Source organism: Mustela erminea, chromosome 5 (genome assembly GCF_009829155.1).
Source record: "Mustela erminea isolate mMusErm1 chromosome 5, mMusErm1.Pri, whole genome shotgun sequence".
Taxonomy (NCBI): domain Eukaryota; kingdom Metazoa; phylum Chordata; class Mammalia; order Carnivora; family Mustelidae; genus Mustela; species Mustela erminea.
The window spans coordinates 95256523-95273959 of record NC_045618.1 but is presented as its reverse complement, the minus strand read 5'-3'; the positions used below and the strand labels follow the sequence as shown (position 1 = coordinate 95273959).

At 35.9% G+C, this 17437-nt stretch overlaps 1 non-coding gene across 1 annotated transcript; it reads left to right on the top strand.

The window, feature by feature from the left end:
• The first annotated feature begins 17053 nt into the window (after nucleotides 1–17053).
• On the top strand, nucleotides 17054–17155 carry LOC116592148. Its single transcript, XR_004286337.1, has one exon. It is a non-coding gene; the product is annotated as a U6 spliceosomal RNA (small nuclear RNA).
• Nucleotides 17156–17437: the final 282 nt, after the last annotated feature.

The following is a 17437-nucleotide window of genomic DNA, read 5'->3' as shown; positions in this document are numbered from 1 at the left end:
TACAAACAACCATTGCAATTCATGAATCAGGAAACAAAACAACCCAATTTTTAAATGGGCAAATGATCTAGACATTTCACCAAAAGACATACGAATGGCTAGTAAATAAGAGATGGCTAGGAATGTAAAGTGGTACAGCCACTTTGGAAATCAGATTAGCAGTATCTTTCAGAGTTAAAAAAGTATATACAAGTATCATATGAACCATCAATTCCACACTTAGTAATCTACCCAAGAGACTAGAAACACATGTCCGTACAAAGACAAGTACATGCACTTTCATAGCAGCATTATTCATAATAGCCCCAAACTGCAAACAATCTGAATGTCCACCAACTAGCAAATGGATAAACAAAATAAAATGCTGTTCAATACAGAAGTACAAAATACTGATATATGTATGTTACAACATGGGTGAACATTGAGCCCACCTAAATGCCAAATGCGAAAGACTACAATTTATGATTCCCTTTATATGAAAGGTCTAGAAAAGGCAAATCTATAAAGACAAAATCAGAACAACTCTATCGACTACACATTTTTATGTTATACCACTGATGAAGATTCTTTAAAATTCAATTTAATATTATATGGCTACTTAACATTTATGTAATTGCTCTAAATCATTTTACTTGAAACTCTCCATTCACGTTGTTAATAGGTATTTGATTACAAAAATTAGTCAGTATGTTTAGATTATTTGCCCAAAGGAATATGATATTTAAATAAGAATTTTTAGATTTTAAAAATAGCACTTATTGTTTTGCTAATTTCTATCTACTGTAGAACTTTTCAATAAAAATCTTTAAAAAAATTCTTGTAGTTGGGGCACCTGGTGGCTCAGTGGGTTAAAGCCTCTGCCCTCAGCAGAGATCAGTCTCTCTTTTTACAAGGACATTAATTCTATCATGAGGGCCCCCCAATCTAACCTTATTACCTTCCAAAGACTCCTTCTCCAAATACCATTACATTGTTAATTAGGGCTTCAACATATAGATTTGGAGAGCATACATTCAGCCCATAGCATATAGATGTGTGTGTGTGTGTGTATTCAGAAGATACATGAAAATACTAAGAACAGAGAAAAATTCCTTTGGATTAGAAATGCTATCTCATTAATGTATATATACTTAGCACAGTACCTGGCATAATTGTTAGTATTCAATAAGTTAACTTATTATATTTCTTATAATCTGACTCCATTCTGCTTTAAATTGTAGTCTAAAATTTTTATTTAGAATGTGGGTTTGACTTAAAAATAATTCTTTAAATTGAATCATCCTTTTAAAGTTTATAAAAGATGATGACTAAATGGTTGACCAAATATTTTCACTAGATATTACCTAAGTTTCATAAAATGATCTGAAATACACACTTCTGTTAGAATAATTGTACTTGCACAAGGTAAATATGATACACTGTGGTATCTTCCATATAAGCCATTTCATTAATAATATGGTTATAAGTAAAATTCAAAATCTTCAAAGTGCAAAAAAAAAGTTATAAATATTTTGTGACAGATTCAAGCTATTAAATCACACTTACAGAGCATTCAGCAATCCACAGGCCAGACAGAGGTAATGACACTTGGCATGAAAGTGTCAAAAGATCTACCTGATATTGAATAAATAACCCCATTTTATTTAAGCAGGGGTCAATGTTCAGCAAACTTTTCCTCCCTGGAAGGGTAATGATTTCAAAGCAATTACCCCTCAGCTATCAGAATCCAAAGGTCAGATCTGACCATTGCTATTTTTAAATGCTTAAGACTCTCTATCAGCTAGTCTAAAACTTGTGGCAACTATACAACTAATTTTGAGTTCTGGAGAGAAAGGAGGGAATCATGACACAGAAACTGTAAGTTAACTGTGAAATGAATATTCAATAACGAATATAATATGTGGTTTTGAAATACTAAAGTTTGGGAACTCTACATATCTCCAGTTAATGAAAGGTAAACAACTTTCATTCTATCCAATTCCAGGGAACTGGGAAAAAAAAATTTACATTTTCCCCAAATTACTCAATTTGCAACAAAATTTTTTTGTCATTTTCTTATTTTATTGTTTCTTTCTGTAACCTCAAGATGACTGCTTAATCACTCTGAGTTAATTCCTCAATGTACCCCCTATAGAATTTAAATCTCACAAATTTCCTACAGTATTATTAATTCTGTAAGACACTTAGGATAATAGGTTCTGTCCAATCTTTTTAAGCCATAATTTGAAGGTCCCTCTACTTCAAGAGTTGAGGTATAATTAGCCCTTCCACAGAGATACAAGCACCTGACCTAAACTTTTACTTTTCTACAACTGAAGCAGTCTCCTCTACCTCTTAAACTCCCACCCCTCAAACCACTTTTTGAGTGAGGGCGCTTGCTTCCAGCTTTATTGAGGGATAATTTACATTAGATAAAATTCACCCATTATAAGTATATGAATTGATGGATTTGGGGAATTGTACACAGTTATGTAACCATTACTACCACCCACCAAGACAGAAAAATTCCATCACCTGAAAACATTTCCTCTGCTCCTTTAAGTCAATTGCCTACCCTGACCCAATGCCCCATAGTAAATAGGACACAGACTGCTAAAGGTTTAACGTTAGTGGAAAATGTATGATCTTAGCCTAAATCTTTATGTTTTTTTAAATCTTGCTTTACATTGGAGCGAGTACATGTGTTCATAAATCTTTTGACCTTTTGACTTGTAAGGAAAAGAAAGGTTGGCTAAGTAACTCTGTTCTAATGCTTGGCCATCTTGGTATCTCCTTCTATATCTATGACTTTCATGGAGCTTTAGTTAGTGACACTTATAGCAGTGCTGTCTCTCCTCTCAATATCAACAGATAGTTGGTTTTTTGTTTTGTTTTTGTTTTGTTTTGTTTTTCCCCACTGTTGGTTCAGTTGCTACCAGGCCTTGGGTTTCTTTGGACAGACTGGTCAATGCACGGACTGAAGAAAGCTGTGGCGTAATCTCTGAATTTACCATTAGCTGATTCTACTAAGCTCTTGAATGTTTTTCTCTACACTCTGCTCCCTTGTTCACTTCTCACCAACCAGCCAGTATTCTCTGTACTTCCCAGTCCTAATTCCAGAGGAAAATGGACTGGCTTGACTAAATATTTTCTATATTACTTGAAGGAACACAAATTCTGAATGTTAGGTGGTATTTCTAAAATAAGAAGAAATGTTGTCAACTAAATTTTTATAAGGATTCTAGATATGAACCATTTTTTTTTCCACATGTGGAAAGTTCCCAATGTCATATGTCCAGAATCTGTCAAACCAAGTTACCTCACAAATCACTGACTAATGTATGATCTGCGTTAAGGTGAAGTGCCTATTCCCAGCCCATCCAGTGACCACTACTGTCCAAATCATAGTATAGGACTGCTTTTCTGAGCATAAAGTCCAAGCATGAGGAAGAGTTTCTAGGCACTGTTGACATACCTGATACAATAAATATCCATTTGCACATTCACATGCACACACGCACACCACACCACACCACCATACATTAGAAATCAATAGCATTTTGCATCCTTATTTTAATGCATGGGAAAATCTTCCAAGTGGCTATGGAGTCTTAACCTGCAGTCAGTGCCTCAGTTACCTATGCTTTTGGGAAGTCTGGACATTTGTAACCTTGATATTCCTACTCTGAATTATGAAAATAATGTTTAGAAGAAATAAATCATGGTATATATTCAATGGTAACACACAGTATATGCCAAATTCTAATTTTGTGCTGTTCCAGTTAAATAACCTGTGATATAGCAGGCACTAACTGGTGGCCTTGACCACCAGTTCTCAATGACCACATCTGTGGATGCACATCTGGCAGTCTCTAAGAGAATCATTCTCAGACATACAGTTGGAGTAAGTGTGTGGAGTGGGGCGTGGGGTTATGTATTTGTAAACATTTTCTAATCAACTCACATATACAGCCATGTTTTTGTATCACTGGTTTAGGAGATCACTGTGCCCATCTGGACTCACTTCATTCCCTTCTACCTGGTTTGAACTTCCCAAATGAAGTTTAATCATGGCTTGATCTTTCTGGTGATCATACTCTATCCAGGAGTCCACCAAGAGCTGTCTCATTAGAACAAAACACACTCCTATCATTCAGGAAGTTCCAAAGGAATTAGGAATTCTGTGTCAGATGCTGTCTTCATTGCTTAAGAAGTTACAAGTGTCCTTGGACCTCTATGTCAGGGTTCAAAGATCAAATATTAAAAGAGATCTTCCTGGTACTTCTATTTATAAGGTTTAAGGAGCTCTATACCAGGAACTGGTAGCAGAGACCAAACACATTTATTATTATTTCAGAGGGGTCATTAATTCTGGGCATTATTAATGAGAATAAATGTAAAATAACCTAAACAATATTATGGACAAACTACATTTGTCTAACTATTTATTAAGAATTACTTTCATTTGTTTAATAATTTTACTATACTCAGGACACTTTATTAAGATCTTTACTTACATCAGCTTACTTAATTTTCACACAACCCTATAACTATAGGGTTATAAACCTATAAACTATACCTATATAACCTAACCTAAACCTATAACCATAAACCTATAACCCAAAATATATTTATAATCTTCACATTCAGATAAAAAACTGAGGCATAAGAGGTGGAATAAATGTCCAATGGTCACATAGGTCACAAAATCCAACAAGGGCAGGCAGTCTGACTCCAAGGGCTCATACTCTTAAGAAGATGCAACTTCAACTTATACACATACTTATTAACAATGTTATATATTTAACAGTTAACTTAGGCACCAAAGCAATTAATTTTACTAAGTATAACTCAGAAACAGCCTTGTTTCACCACAAAATAAACTTTTCCTCACCAAAGATTAATAAAAACATCTAGTCAGTATGGACAGAAGTGGAGTTTTTGTTTAAGGTCCTAGATCCACCCTCTTTCAATCTACCTATTCCTTCAGTCTCTGACTTGCACTGACTGCTTATTGGGCCACATACCAACTTTTGATGTTACACAACAGGCACTTTCATATCCCCTCTGTGGTTTCTCACTGTCAGATTAGGAAGGGTAAGGCTTTCAATTCTTACTAAGGAAAGTTTCTACAACTATTGCAATCATTGTTTTATTGTCATTATGGTTACTTTCAATTATGTGTGGTTACTTTATCTCCCTTCTGCATGAAAATTTGAACTCTGCTTAAATTTTTGGCTCTAGTTTTTCTGAAAAACTGATAAAGATAGAATATCAATTTTGTTATTAGGCAACTTGTAGTAAAAATGATCTCTGGTAGATTGCATTTGGACTGTATGAACTATACATACTTTTTGGAAAGTTATAACTTAAGGCATGTACTGATTCTTATAATAAGGCATGCCACATGTGTTACATGCATTCTCCAGGCCCGAGTTCCCATCTGATCTAGAGCATGCCTCAATCCTAGAGATATTTGAGTATGCAATTCCTAATAGTCTTCCATCCCTGGGAGGAATTTCGTTATCAGACTTCATGTTGCAGACAGGCTTAGTGGAGCACCTCATCAAAAAACTGGACTGCAAGAGAAAATTTTTTTCAAAAGAAAACTTTTCAGGGGTGCCTGGGAGGCTCAGTGGGTTAAAGCCTCTGCCTTTGGCTCAGGTCATGGTCCCGGGGTCCTGGGACCGAACCCCACATTGGGCTCTCTGCTTAGCGGGGAGCCTGCATCCTCCTCTCTCTCTACTTGATATCTCTGTCCGTCAAATAAATAAATAAAATCTTCAAAATAAAAAAGAAAGAAAAAACTTTTCAATCTCTTCAACAAATGGTGTTGGGAAAATTGGACAATCACATGCAGAAGAATGAAACTGGACCATTTCCTTACACCATATACAAAAACAGACTCAAAATGGATGAAAGTCCTAAATGTGAGACAGGGACCCATCAAAATCCTAGAGCAGAACACAGGCAGCAACCTCTTTGACCTCGGCCACAGCAACTTCTTGCTGGACACATCTCTAAGGGCAAGGGATACAAAGGCAAAAATGAACTATTAGGACTTCATCAAGATAAAATCCTTTTGCACAGCAAAGAAAATAGTCAACAAAACCAAATGACAACCTACAGAATGGGAAAAGATATTTACAAATGTCTTATCAGATAAAGGCTAGAAGAAGACATCCAAATGGCCAAGAGACACATGAAGAAGTGCTCAACATCACTCGCCATCAGGGAAATATAAACCAAAACCACAATGAGATACCACCTTGTACCAGTCAGGATGGCTAAAATTAACAACATAGGAAACAACGAATGTTGGCAAGGATGCAGAGAAAGGGGAACCCTCTTAAACTGTTGGTGGGAATTCAAACTGGTACAGCCATTCCGGAAAACAGTATGGAGGTTCCTCAAGAAGTTTAAAAGAGAGCTACCCTATGATCTAGCAATTGCACTATTAGGTTTTTACCCCAAAGATACAAATGTAGTGATCTGAAGGGGCAGCTGCACCCCAGTGTTTACAGCAGCAATGTCCACAGTAGCCAAACTTTGGAAGAAGACTAGATGTCCATTGACAGATGAATGGATAAAGATGTGGGGTGTGTATATATATGTATATATACATATATATACACACACACAACAGAATAATAGGCAGCCATCAAAAAATTGAAATCTTGACATTTGCAATGACATGGATGGAACAAGAGGGTAATATGATAAGCAAATTAAGAGAAAGATAATTATCATATGAACTCACTCATATGTGGAATTTAAGAAACGAAAGTAAGGAGAAAAATGAAACCACAAAATAAAAAAGGGAGACAAACCATAAGAGATTCTTAATTATGAAAAACAAACTGGGGTGCCTGGGTGGCTCAGTGGGTTAAGCCACTGCCTTCAGCTCAGGTCATGATCTCAGGGTCCTGGGATCGAGTCCCGCATCAGGCCCTCTGCTCAGCAGGGAGCCTGCTTCCTCCTCTCTCTCTCTGCCTGCCTCTCTGCCTACTTGTGATCTCTCTCTGTCAAATAAATAAATAAAATCTTAAAAAAAGAAAAAAGAAAAACAAACTAAGGGTTGCTGGAGGGGAGGGGGATGGGAGCTGGGGTTACTGGGTGATGAACATTAAGGAGGGCACGTGATATAATGAATGCTTGGTATAAGACTGATGAATCACTGAACTTTACCTCTGAAACTAATAACATACCATATGTTAATTAACTGGATTTAAATAAAAAGAATAAAAAATAAAAGAAAGAAAGCTTTTCTTTCCTTCCTTTTTTTTCTTTTTCAACAAGCATTTCCTATACCTAATGACATCACTATCTTGCACATTTAAACTTAGAATGGTTTACATCGCTTCTCGGCCTTTTGGCTAAGATCAAGTGAAACTTAGAATGGTTTAGAATAGTAAGAACACACACACACATAAAAAAGAATACCAAGAACAGGTATAAATACTCTGTATAAATATTCATACTAAGAAAAAGAGTATTGTATGTTTTAAAGTTTTTAAAAATTACTTTGACAAATCTCAGAAGAATTGTTACTTTTTTTTTTTTTAAAGATTTTATTTATTCATTTGACACAGAGAGATCACAAGTAGGCAGAGAGGCAGGCAGAGAGAGAGAGAGGAGGAAGCAGGCTCCCCGCAAAGCAGAGAACCCGATGTGGGACTCGATCCCAGGACCCTGAGATCATGACCTGAGCCGAAGGCAGCGGCTTAACCCACTGAGCCACCCAGGCGCCCAAGAATTGTTACTTTTAATGAAATTTCTTTTTCTCATGGTGAGTTCTCAAGATAAATCCAGAATGAAACAGTTAAACATATTTTTGTCCAACTTTGCCAAACACAGATAATTATAAATAATAGTAAGTCTAGGGTTAGAACTAATGACTTCAGAAAAATCACACTAAGTAGATCCAGTTCACTTTGACTTATGAAATCAGAATTTTAAGAGAAAGAATTACTAAAAAAGCACCCTGCTATTTAGAGAACAACACAGGTTCAGAGTAGAAAAAGTTATATCCATTCATTCTTTCAGTTGGTTTAATTCTACCACTTTGCATATTCACCTAGTCTTAGAAAACTATAAAAGTATTTATCTTATAAATAGAATTCAAATTACTAAAGAGACTTATTTCCCTCCAGTAAAATTCAGCTCAATACATATGAACTCCATTTTAATAAGTAAATTTGTTCAATATGCAGATCAAATTCCATGTTAATTAACATCGTTCTAGAAAACCCTGAATAATAAAATTCAAACAGAGTTTAAATTATAATTTATATGAACACTGATTTCTACTTCGATAAATTATTTTCTCATAATAACTTGCATTTTAATTGGAGGGGTAATGATTCTATGTAACCAAAATTTGTAGTTGTAGAATCTATGAGCCACTAAAAGTTAGTTTTATGTTGAATTAACTAAGGCAGGAGATGAGTGGTTAGAAGTAAATTAAAGAAAGTAAATTAAAAATTAAAGAAAGAGAAAAACAGAAAGGAGTTTGGAAAGAGGTAAAAAGAACCAGAGATGCAGGCAGGTTGCCAAGCTGTGGGACTGGGAGAGGAGAAAAATGTATTAAATCCTTTCTTCCTGACACTCTGGATAGAGCCAAGAGCATTAATAAATTGCCTAATTCTATGGGTTCTTTTTGGTCTGTCCTAAAATCTGGGCATAGCAGCTACTGATGAAGAATGAGGAAGAAAAATATTAGAAAAAGAGAAATTTGGCTAACAACAGCCTAAACCAAGGCTCAACTCAGTGGTTGATTGCCTAGAAACAGCATTGAAGAGATAAAACAGGTAGATTTTCAGGTAGGTGCATCAGTGTTGGGGTTGATGATACTGTGCTAAGGACATCCTTTAGGCAGCAGCCTGGAACACTCAGGAAAATGGCCCTCAACTGAGGCAACAGCTAGAAACCAAGAAAGCAAACAGCACCATGAAAGAAATAATGGATTTATTAATAGTTGCTGCTGCAGCAACACTCACCAAATTAACACAATTAAGAGAATTTTGTTAGTTATGACTGTTCCCCACAGATCCCAGGTATAATCTGTTCATTATCTTACAGCACTTTTTAAATCCCTGACTCTTGACAAGCTAATAATTCCCAGCATGACCAGATGTGTAACATGAAAGATGCACAGAATGATAATGGAGAATGAAGAGGCAACACTGGTGGCAGGGTTTAGAGCAGCGATTCTTAAATTTTAATATGCATATGAATCAACTAGTGATCTTGTTAAATTGCAGATTCTTATTCAGTAAGTCTTGGGATAGTCCTCAGATTTTGTGCTTCTAATAAACTCCCAGGTTATTCTAGTGTTATTTGTCCATGAGATACACTTTGAATAGCAAGGAATTAGAAAATGGTAAGTAAGAAGAGTAGGAAGCACAAAAGCAGTAAAATTAAATATATATATAAAAATAAGTCAAGGGATTCACAAAATAAAAGGATGTAACTATGACACTATATACCTAAAACACTGGTGGAGGGGGACAGGAGCAAAGCATGGGTTCAAACTTAAGTGACATTAGTTTAATATCAACTTAGTATCAACTGCTATATGCATAAGACATTATATATAAACCTAACAGGAACCACAAATCCACAAATTTAGATATCCAAAACAAGGAGGAGAGAAGAATCCAAATATATCACTGAAGAAAGCCACCAAACCAGTAGAAAAGATAGCAAGAGAATAAAGGAAGAGAGACCTATAAAAACAACTATAAAACAAGTATTGAAATCAATAAATACATACCTATCAATAATTACTTTGAACATAAACAGACTAGATACTCTAAACAGTATAGAGTTTCCTCAGAAAATTAAAAATAGAATTACCATATGCTCTAGTAATTCCACTTCTGGTACTTACTCAAAGACTACAAAAACACTAATTCCAAAAGATATATATACCCTAATTCCAAAAGATATTGTAGCATTTTTATGATAGCTAAATTATGGAAGCATCCCAAGTATCCACTGAAAGATAAATGGATAAGGAGGGAGTTGGGAGTTGTGCCTGGCAGGCACAGTTGGTTAAGCATCTGACTCTTGCTTTTGGCTCAGGTCATGACCTCAGGTTCATGAGATGGAGACCAGCATCAGATTCTGCGCTCATTGTGGAGTCTACTTGAGATTCTCTCTTGAGACTCTCTCTCCCTCTCCTTCTGTCCCTCCTGTTCAGGCTAAGAGTAAATAAATAAATCTTTTTTTTTTTTTAAAGAAGTGGTACATACAAAATGGAATATTACTGAGCCATAAAAAGAATGAAATCTTGTCATTTGCAACAACGTGAATGGAGCTAGAGAGTTATTATGCCAAGAGAAATAAGTCTGTCAGAGAAAGACAAATACCATAGGATTTCACTTATGGAGAATTTAAGAAATAAAACAAAGGAAAAGGAGATAAAACAAAAAACAGACTCTTAACTATAGAAAACAAACTGCTGGTTACCAGAGGAACGATGGGTGGGGGAGGGGATCAGTGAAACAGGTAAAGGAGATTAAGAATACATCTATCATAAGCATTGAGTAATGTAGAGAGCATTGAGTAATGTATAGAATTGTCAAATCACCACATTATACACATGAAACTAATATAATACTATGTAAACCACACACGAGCATTAAAATTTTAAAAATAAATATCTTGAAAAATAAAGTGTCATAGAGGCAAATGCTCACTGTATCCTCATGGAAATGAGAACTCCAATACAAACTACATTTTTTTCATGAGGAATACTATAATGTAATATAGTCTAAAGCACAATAAAGCAAACAAAAGGCCGAGCTTTCCAATAAGGAGAAGTGGGACAGATGAAGAATCAATACCCTTGTGGCGGCTCTGTACTACAGTGCTAGGCTACATACTGCGAAAATCATGGCTGCTACCACGTTCAATAAACTGAGTTACCTGCTTCCAAATGGCACATGTCTTTACTGTAGCCCACCATCTCCACGGGGAACTTTTTGAAGAGTAGAAAAAGGGGATGTCTAATAGTTCCAGAGCTTGCAGACAAATTTGGTGTCCATTTTGAAGTGACCTGCAGGCTTCTTTTTACTCTTAGAATAAAATCCAGAAATGTCCTTGTAACCTTGAGTGACTGTATCATCTGACTCTATAGTAATTTACCAGTTCCACTGCTCTCCAGTGACTGGTTAGTGTACTCTAGGTTCACTGCTCCTTTCAGTTACCCCAGGGCCATGTTCCTTCCTTCCTTGGAGTTTTCTCTCCTGCTGTTCCATCTGCCTAGAAAGTGGCCCTCCATCATATTTTATCAAGCTAACTTCTACCACTACTTAGATACTCAAATCTAATTCCCCAGAGAAATGCACTCAAAGTATAAGATAGGGCTGCATGGTAAATACACTTAAGATACAGTGGGCTTCTGTGCTGTAGCTCCTAAAACAAGCATAATTAATACTTACGTGAATAGTTCTTCAATTTCTATCTCCTCCACTAAAATGTAAATTCTGTGATGTGATGGACCTTGTTTTATCTTGTTCATTACTATAATACTATAATCTAAAATGATGTTTGGCCCATGTTAGCCACTTAAATATTTGTTGAAAAACTAGTTTTGAAGAATCAAAGCATTCACTGAAAAATAATATAAGCAAAGTCTAGGGATCACAGAGATGTTCTAGCAACTACTATAAATAAGGGGTACAATAAGAAGTAAAACTATAAGATAATTTAAAGATAAATTAAGGAAGAACTGGGTTTTCTGACTAAAATAGTATAGACTGAGTAATTAAAGAACCTATGTTAACAAATAATATGATTAAAGTAAAATGTATCAGCTGTGAGAGACTCCTTATAAAGGTATTGCAGTCATAGAGGTTTTGGGAAGTGATGGTCTCAGGATGGTGGCAATGACCACAGAAATAAGTGAATAGTTACAAACAGCATTCAAAAGAAGAATGAAAGGATTTGGTTTTGGGTGAGAGCCTAAAAATGAGAAAGGGATCAAAGAAGATTTTGAGATTTCAAGACTGAATGAACTTAGGGATTTTCTGCTTCTGACTATGATGGAATAAATATTACCAAACTAGCCCCCCTCCTGTAAATTACCATAAAATTAGAAAAATACGTACAACTCTTTTTAGGCACAGGACAATAATCAGTGAAATCTTATGATTCCTTAGAGATGAGATACTCATGTAGTAAGCCCTACAATTGCCCTGTCCTTCTCTCCAGGGACGATTTCCCAATCACAACACAATGAGCTGGATACCAAGGAACATACAGCAATCCCACTGAGCTAAGAAAGTGAAGATCAGAGTTCATGGCAGCTGGGGACCCACTGGAGTTTGTGGGGCAGAGCACCTATGAGAAGGGACCCGTTAACAGAATGGGACATAGAATTCTTTGCAGCTCCCATATAGGGTTCCTTGGCTAGGAAATGGGCTGCATATACACAGGGAAAGACTGAAGTTAGAGAGCATCTGCTATGGGTTAAAAGTGAAGAGAGATTCGAGATATCAAGCAGTGCAAGGGGACACTGGAGTTCAAGCCAGCCATAATGAAAGACCAGGTAAACAGTTCATTAACACCTTGAACATACACATGAGACATCGGAAAGCCATAACTAATCTTTTTTTTTTTAAGATTTTATTTATTATTTGACAGAGAGAGATACAGTGAGTGAGAGAGGGAACACAAGCAGAGGGAGTGGGAGAGGAAGAAGCAGGCTTCCCACTGAGCAGGGAGCCTGATGTGGGGCTTGATCCCAGGACCCTGGGATCATGACCTGAGCTGAAGGCAGACACTTAACAAGTGAGCCACCCAGGTGCCCCAAGCCATAACAAATCTTAAAACCAAGCATGGAAGGTCTGCAGGAGAAGAGTTTAAATGTTAGTTCTGCCATGATACAGAGACTTGGTAGACACCTTGTAAAAATAAATATTAAAAATCATCCCAGCTTCCCAAAGACATAGTTTCTGCCTCTCAAGAGAGCCTCAGTGAGTCTTGAAGGAATTAAAAAATGCAAGATTTGTTCTAGGCACAGGGAATTCCAAATAAATTAAGTCATGGTCTTATGCACAGGATAGGGACTATACAAATCCAAGAAGAGAACTTTTCAGCTTGAGTGAAAAGATCAAAACTCTCGTGCTCAATATCTGTAAAATTTCTTACCACTGGCTAACCTCTCTTGAAACTTACTTTCTTAGATTCCAGGACACACTATTCTAACTTTTCCCTGCTCTAGTCTCAGACTAGGCTGTTTTCATTTTATCTAATTCTGTCATCTTTCTCTTCCCCCTAAAGTAGGTGTCCCCCAATGTTTAATCTTAGACTCTATTTCTCAGCTTCATAATTTTATAAACTCTCTCTGGCTGTATGTCTACAGCCATTTGTCTGTCTTTGACACTCAAATCTGCCTGCCTATCTAGCCATGACCTCCAGCCTAATACTTTCAATTATCTCCCGGGAAACAGATCATTAACCACTCAAGTTTTAACTAAAAGCAAAACGTAACTTATTAACAAAACATGTTGTTCTTGTATTCCTTATACGGATTAATATCAGACCACTCGGTCCACTGTCAACTTAAACTATGTGTAGAAATGAAAAAGCAGAGGTGAACTTTGTTATTCTTTTGCCCATTGTCCCCTTTCCAAGGATAAGTAAGACCATTTCCATGTATTTTAATCCTCTATTAGGATAACCAACTGTTCTTTAAAATCAATTTTTGTAAAAATGGTAATCACACCCTGTGATCCATTTCCCTAAGAACATTTTGCAAGCTTTAATGTGCACAGGAATTTCAATATATCAGTGACTAATATTTATTGGATGCTTATTATATGCTAGGCACTAGTATAATAAGCTCCCATAATTATTTTAGTTAAGCATCACAAAAAATTCATTCTCATATAATCATATTAAAAATAGAAATTTTAATATAGTAAGTCTGGTTCGAGACCCAAGAGTCTATATTTTTAACAAATATTCAAATGTTTTGACCGGCTTAGAACATTAGACTCATTATTTTATAGAGTATCTCTTTAATATGTCATTAAACTTTAATCCCTGGTATCACTGTATTAATTCATGACTCATCTCTATCTCTAAATATGTCAATTTCTAGTTTTCTTTACAACTACCATTTTTCCCCACTGTGAAAATTTGGTGCTCTGTCATCAACAAATTTTTTCAGGCCCTTCAGTTCACTAGAACAGAATTGCTTTGGCAACACATAATTGTACTATCTCCAAATACATTCAGTTAGTTTAGCTACATTTCAATGGGTAACACAACATTGTCCATATATTCCTATGTATTTTAAAACTCTGGCCTTTTAATTTAAAATACATCTGATAAATGGTATTGGTTTTATATTATAATTAGAATATAATGTTCTCAATTCCAAGAAATTTCTTTCTAGTAATTCTAAACAAAAAGTCAACTAATTTTAAATAAACAGATTCACTAAGTTAAATAAAATTAAAATAAACAACCCCAAATATTGGTAGCTTAATATATTAGTTTATTTCTCCTTCTCATGTCATAGTTAATAGACATATACATGTCAAATGTTCATTTACAGTATGTTGGGGAGGAGGAGTGTTGCTGCTCTGCTTCATATTATCATTTCAGGACGCAGGAGCTTTCTTTCCATCTAGTGGTTCGACCATCTTCTAGGACTCTCTTTTTTTAAAAGTATTGTATGCATAATGCTCCTTTAAATGATTCCCTAAAAGCCTCATATTCTACTTCCATTGCATACGAACTATTAAGATTGTGTTTTTCTGAAAAAGAAATCACTGAATCTAAATAAACTGGAAAATCTTTAATAGAAAAACCTTTTTACAAGTGTAATTTTCCAGCATGCAAATACAGTAAACATAGGCATCAATGTATTAAACTATAGTCTAAATGTTGATAATAATTTACTTTTAAGGGATAAAAGAAGGCTACAATGTATAACTTAAAAACTTGCACACCTTGCAGGAAAGGAATAAAACATTATGTCGCCATACTATAGAGACTAAAAACAACTAGCCAAATAAAATATTGTCAGTTATTAATACCTCAAATGTCCATGTCCTGTCTTGGTAAATCCTATGAAGCTAGCAAAGGTCTGATACACTAATGTGAATGCCCAGATAGCACAGCAGTACTTTAACTCAGTGTCCATTTAATGTGAATTATGATGCTAGGGTACAAAAGGCCAATTAAAGACGAGCTGGGAAGTATTTTTCCAGCCTCCTGAATGAGGACAGACCCAGAACATACTGTTGCCATTTGGTTCCTAAACCTTATCTAAATCTTCTGACCTACCCAAGAACTCATAAAATAAATGCAGCTCTTGTGACTCAATTCATAGAAAACTATTCCTATATGAGGGCTCAACATTTCTCACAAGAATTTGGTCTTTTTATTATAGTTATTTCAAATAGCATTTTCCTTACTCTAGTAAACTGAAATTTAAGAGAAACTGAATTTGGAAAGCTAGGCCAAATTAATCAGAAGAGGATTAATCATAATGAAATGGGAGGATTCCAAATAGTACCTAAATTCTGTTTCACTTGCCTATTAGTATCCCTTTTCTTGAAGAAGATATTAAGAAGAGACACTCCAGGGACATCTGGCTGGCTCAGTTGATTAGGCATCCAGTTCTTTGATATCAGCTCAGGTCATGACCTCAGGGTTGTGAGATAGAGCCCCGAGTCAGGCTCCATGCTCTTTGAGTAGGTTTTCATGGTCACAGAACATAGAAATAAATTGTACTTTGATTACAAATAAATTACATAAGCTAAACATCCACCTGGACCAATATTTATGATTAAAAAGAACTTGTCCCCAAGCCCTAGCTTTGACAAGTGGACTAAGCCACCTGTAAGTCATAGATCATTTTGCTTACAGCAGGCCAGCCAAAGAACCCAAGTCCCTAAAGCTACAGTTGTCATCTTTGATCATCAGTATTTCATCTTGTTCATGGTGGTAACACATCAAGTAAAAACCAGTTTCTTCTAAAACCGTAAGGCATTTGACTAAAACTTTTAAAGCCTAGAAACATCTATAAGATGGTCTTATCAAAAACAATTAAGAAATAATATTCCAGAAATATACATCATAGAACAACCAAAGAACCACTGAAAGGATCAAATATATTTTCATTCAAATATCTCTACCATGTGTAGGTCGGATGCATATTCCATTTCTTTAAATTGTGTTTGTTTCGCCTTTTCATAGGCCTTCAGTTATTTTCCTGAGAGCCAGATACGAGGTGCTGGGTAAAAGGGACTGCTGTAAAAAGACCTTTAGTAATATGGTGTTGAGGGAAAGCATTCTTTGGTCCTTTGTTTAAGTCTCAGGCTTTTAGTGAGGCTATACCTCTGCACAGTAAACTTCACAAATATTTCTTAGGGGTTTTTTTTTCTCACCACTTAGGTGGTAGAGGATAACTAGATGATGCTGGCGTTAGATTCTATTTTCCTTCCCCCAGTTAAGCTGGGCTCTGATGATCCCTGGTAAATTAGACTCCCATTAAGCTAGTTACTCCTGAGGCCAAACCTTCTTAAGAAGGATAGAATGCTCTTGAGTATTTCAAAGTTTTCCTTTGCCCGGTCCTCCACAGGAAACCGTAGGGAATTATTCTTCCATATTTACTGCAGGAATCTGGTCACATTTCTGGAGGTAAATCTCACATATTGTGGGCCTATAACTGGGAACCCTAGAGTTTTTAACCCTCAGAACTGTCCACCCTGAACCTCTAGCAATTTGTCAGTTATAGTTCAGGTTTTCCTACCCTTGCACAGGTTACCTGGTTTCTACTCCTGCTCTTCTACTCTCTGGAACTCTATACCCTGTATTTGTCTGACTCTTAATCTTGGGGACAGTAGTTTCTCCTGTGTCTCTCCTCACCTACAGATCCAAGAACTGTTGATTTTTTTAGTCTGTTTTGATTTTTACTTGTTAAGATAGAGTGGCAACTTCCAAGCTCCTTATATGCTAGCCAGAGACTGGAAACCTGAAAAAAGATTTTAATCTCTTCCAGCATGACAAGAAAACTTAACCCCTAATGTTGTTAATCAATAGTATCCTTGTGCTTGCTTCAGCAGCACATATACTAAAATTGGAGATACACAGATTAGCATGGCCTCTGAAGAAGGATGATAGGCGAATTTGTGAAGCATTCCATATTTTAAAAAAAATAGTATCCTTGACTTTGACCTTTTAGCACTCTTCTCAAAGGTTACAGTGAGAGTGAGGCAGGGTGAATGCCACTAAAATGCATTTAAAAGATATGTCCTCTAAACCGTAACTTAGTGGAAGAGATAAGGGCTTGACTGAAAGCAGATGTTATAGTTTTCTTCATTTTACTACATTGATTAAACAGCAACTAATTCAGTATTGCTATAATCAAGTTCAGGGTATTAAGTTCAAAGGAGCTCAAAAACTGAAATTAAAAATGAGCATATTGATCCTT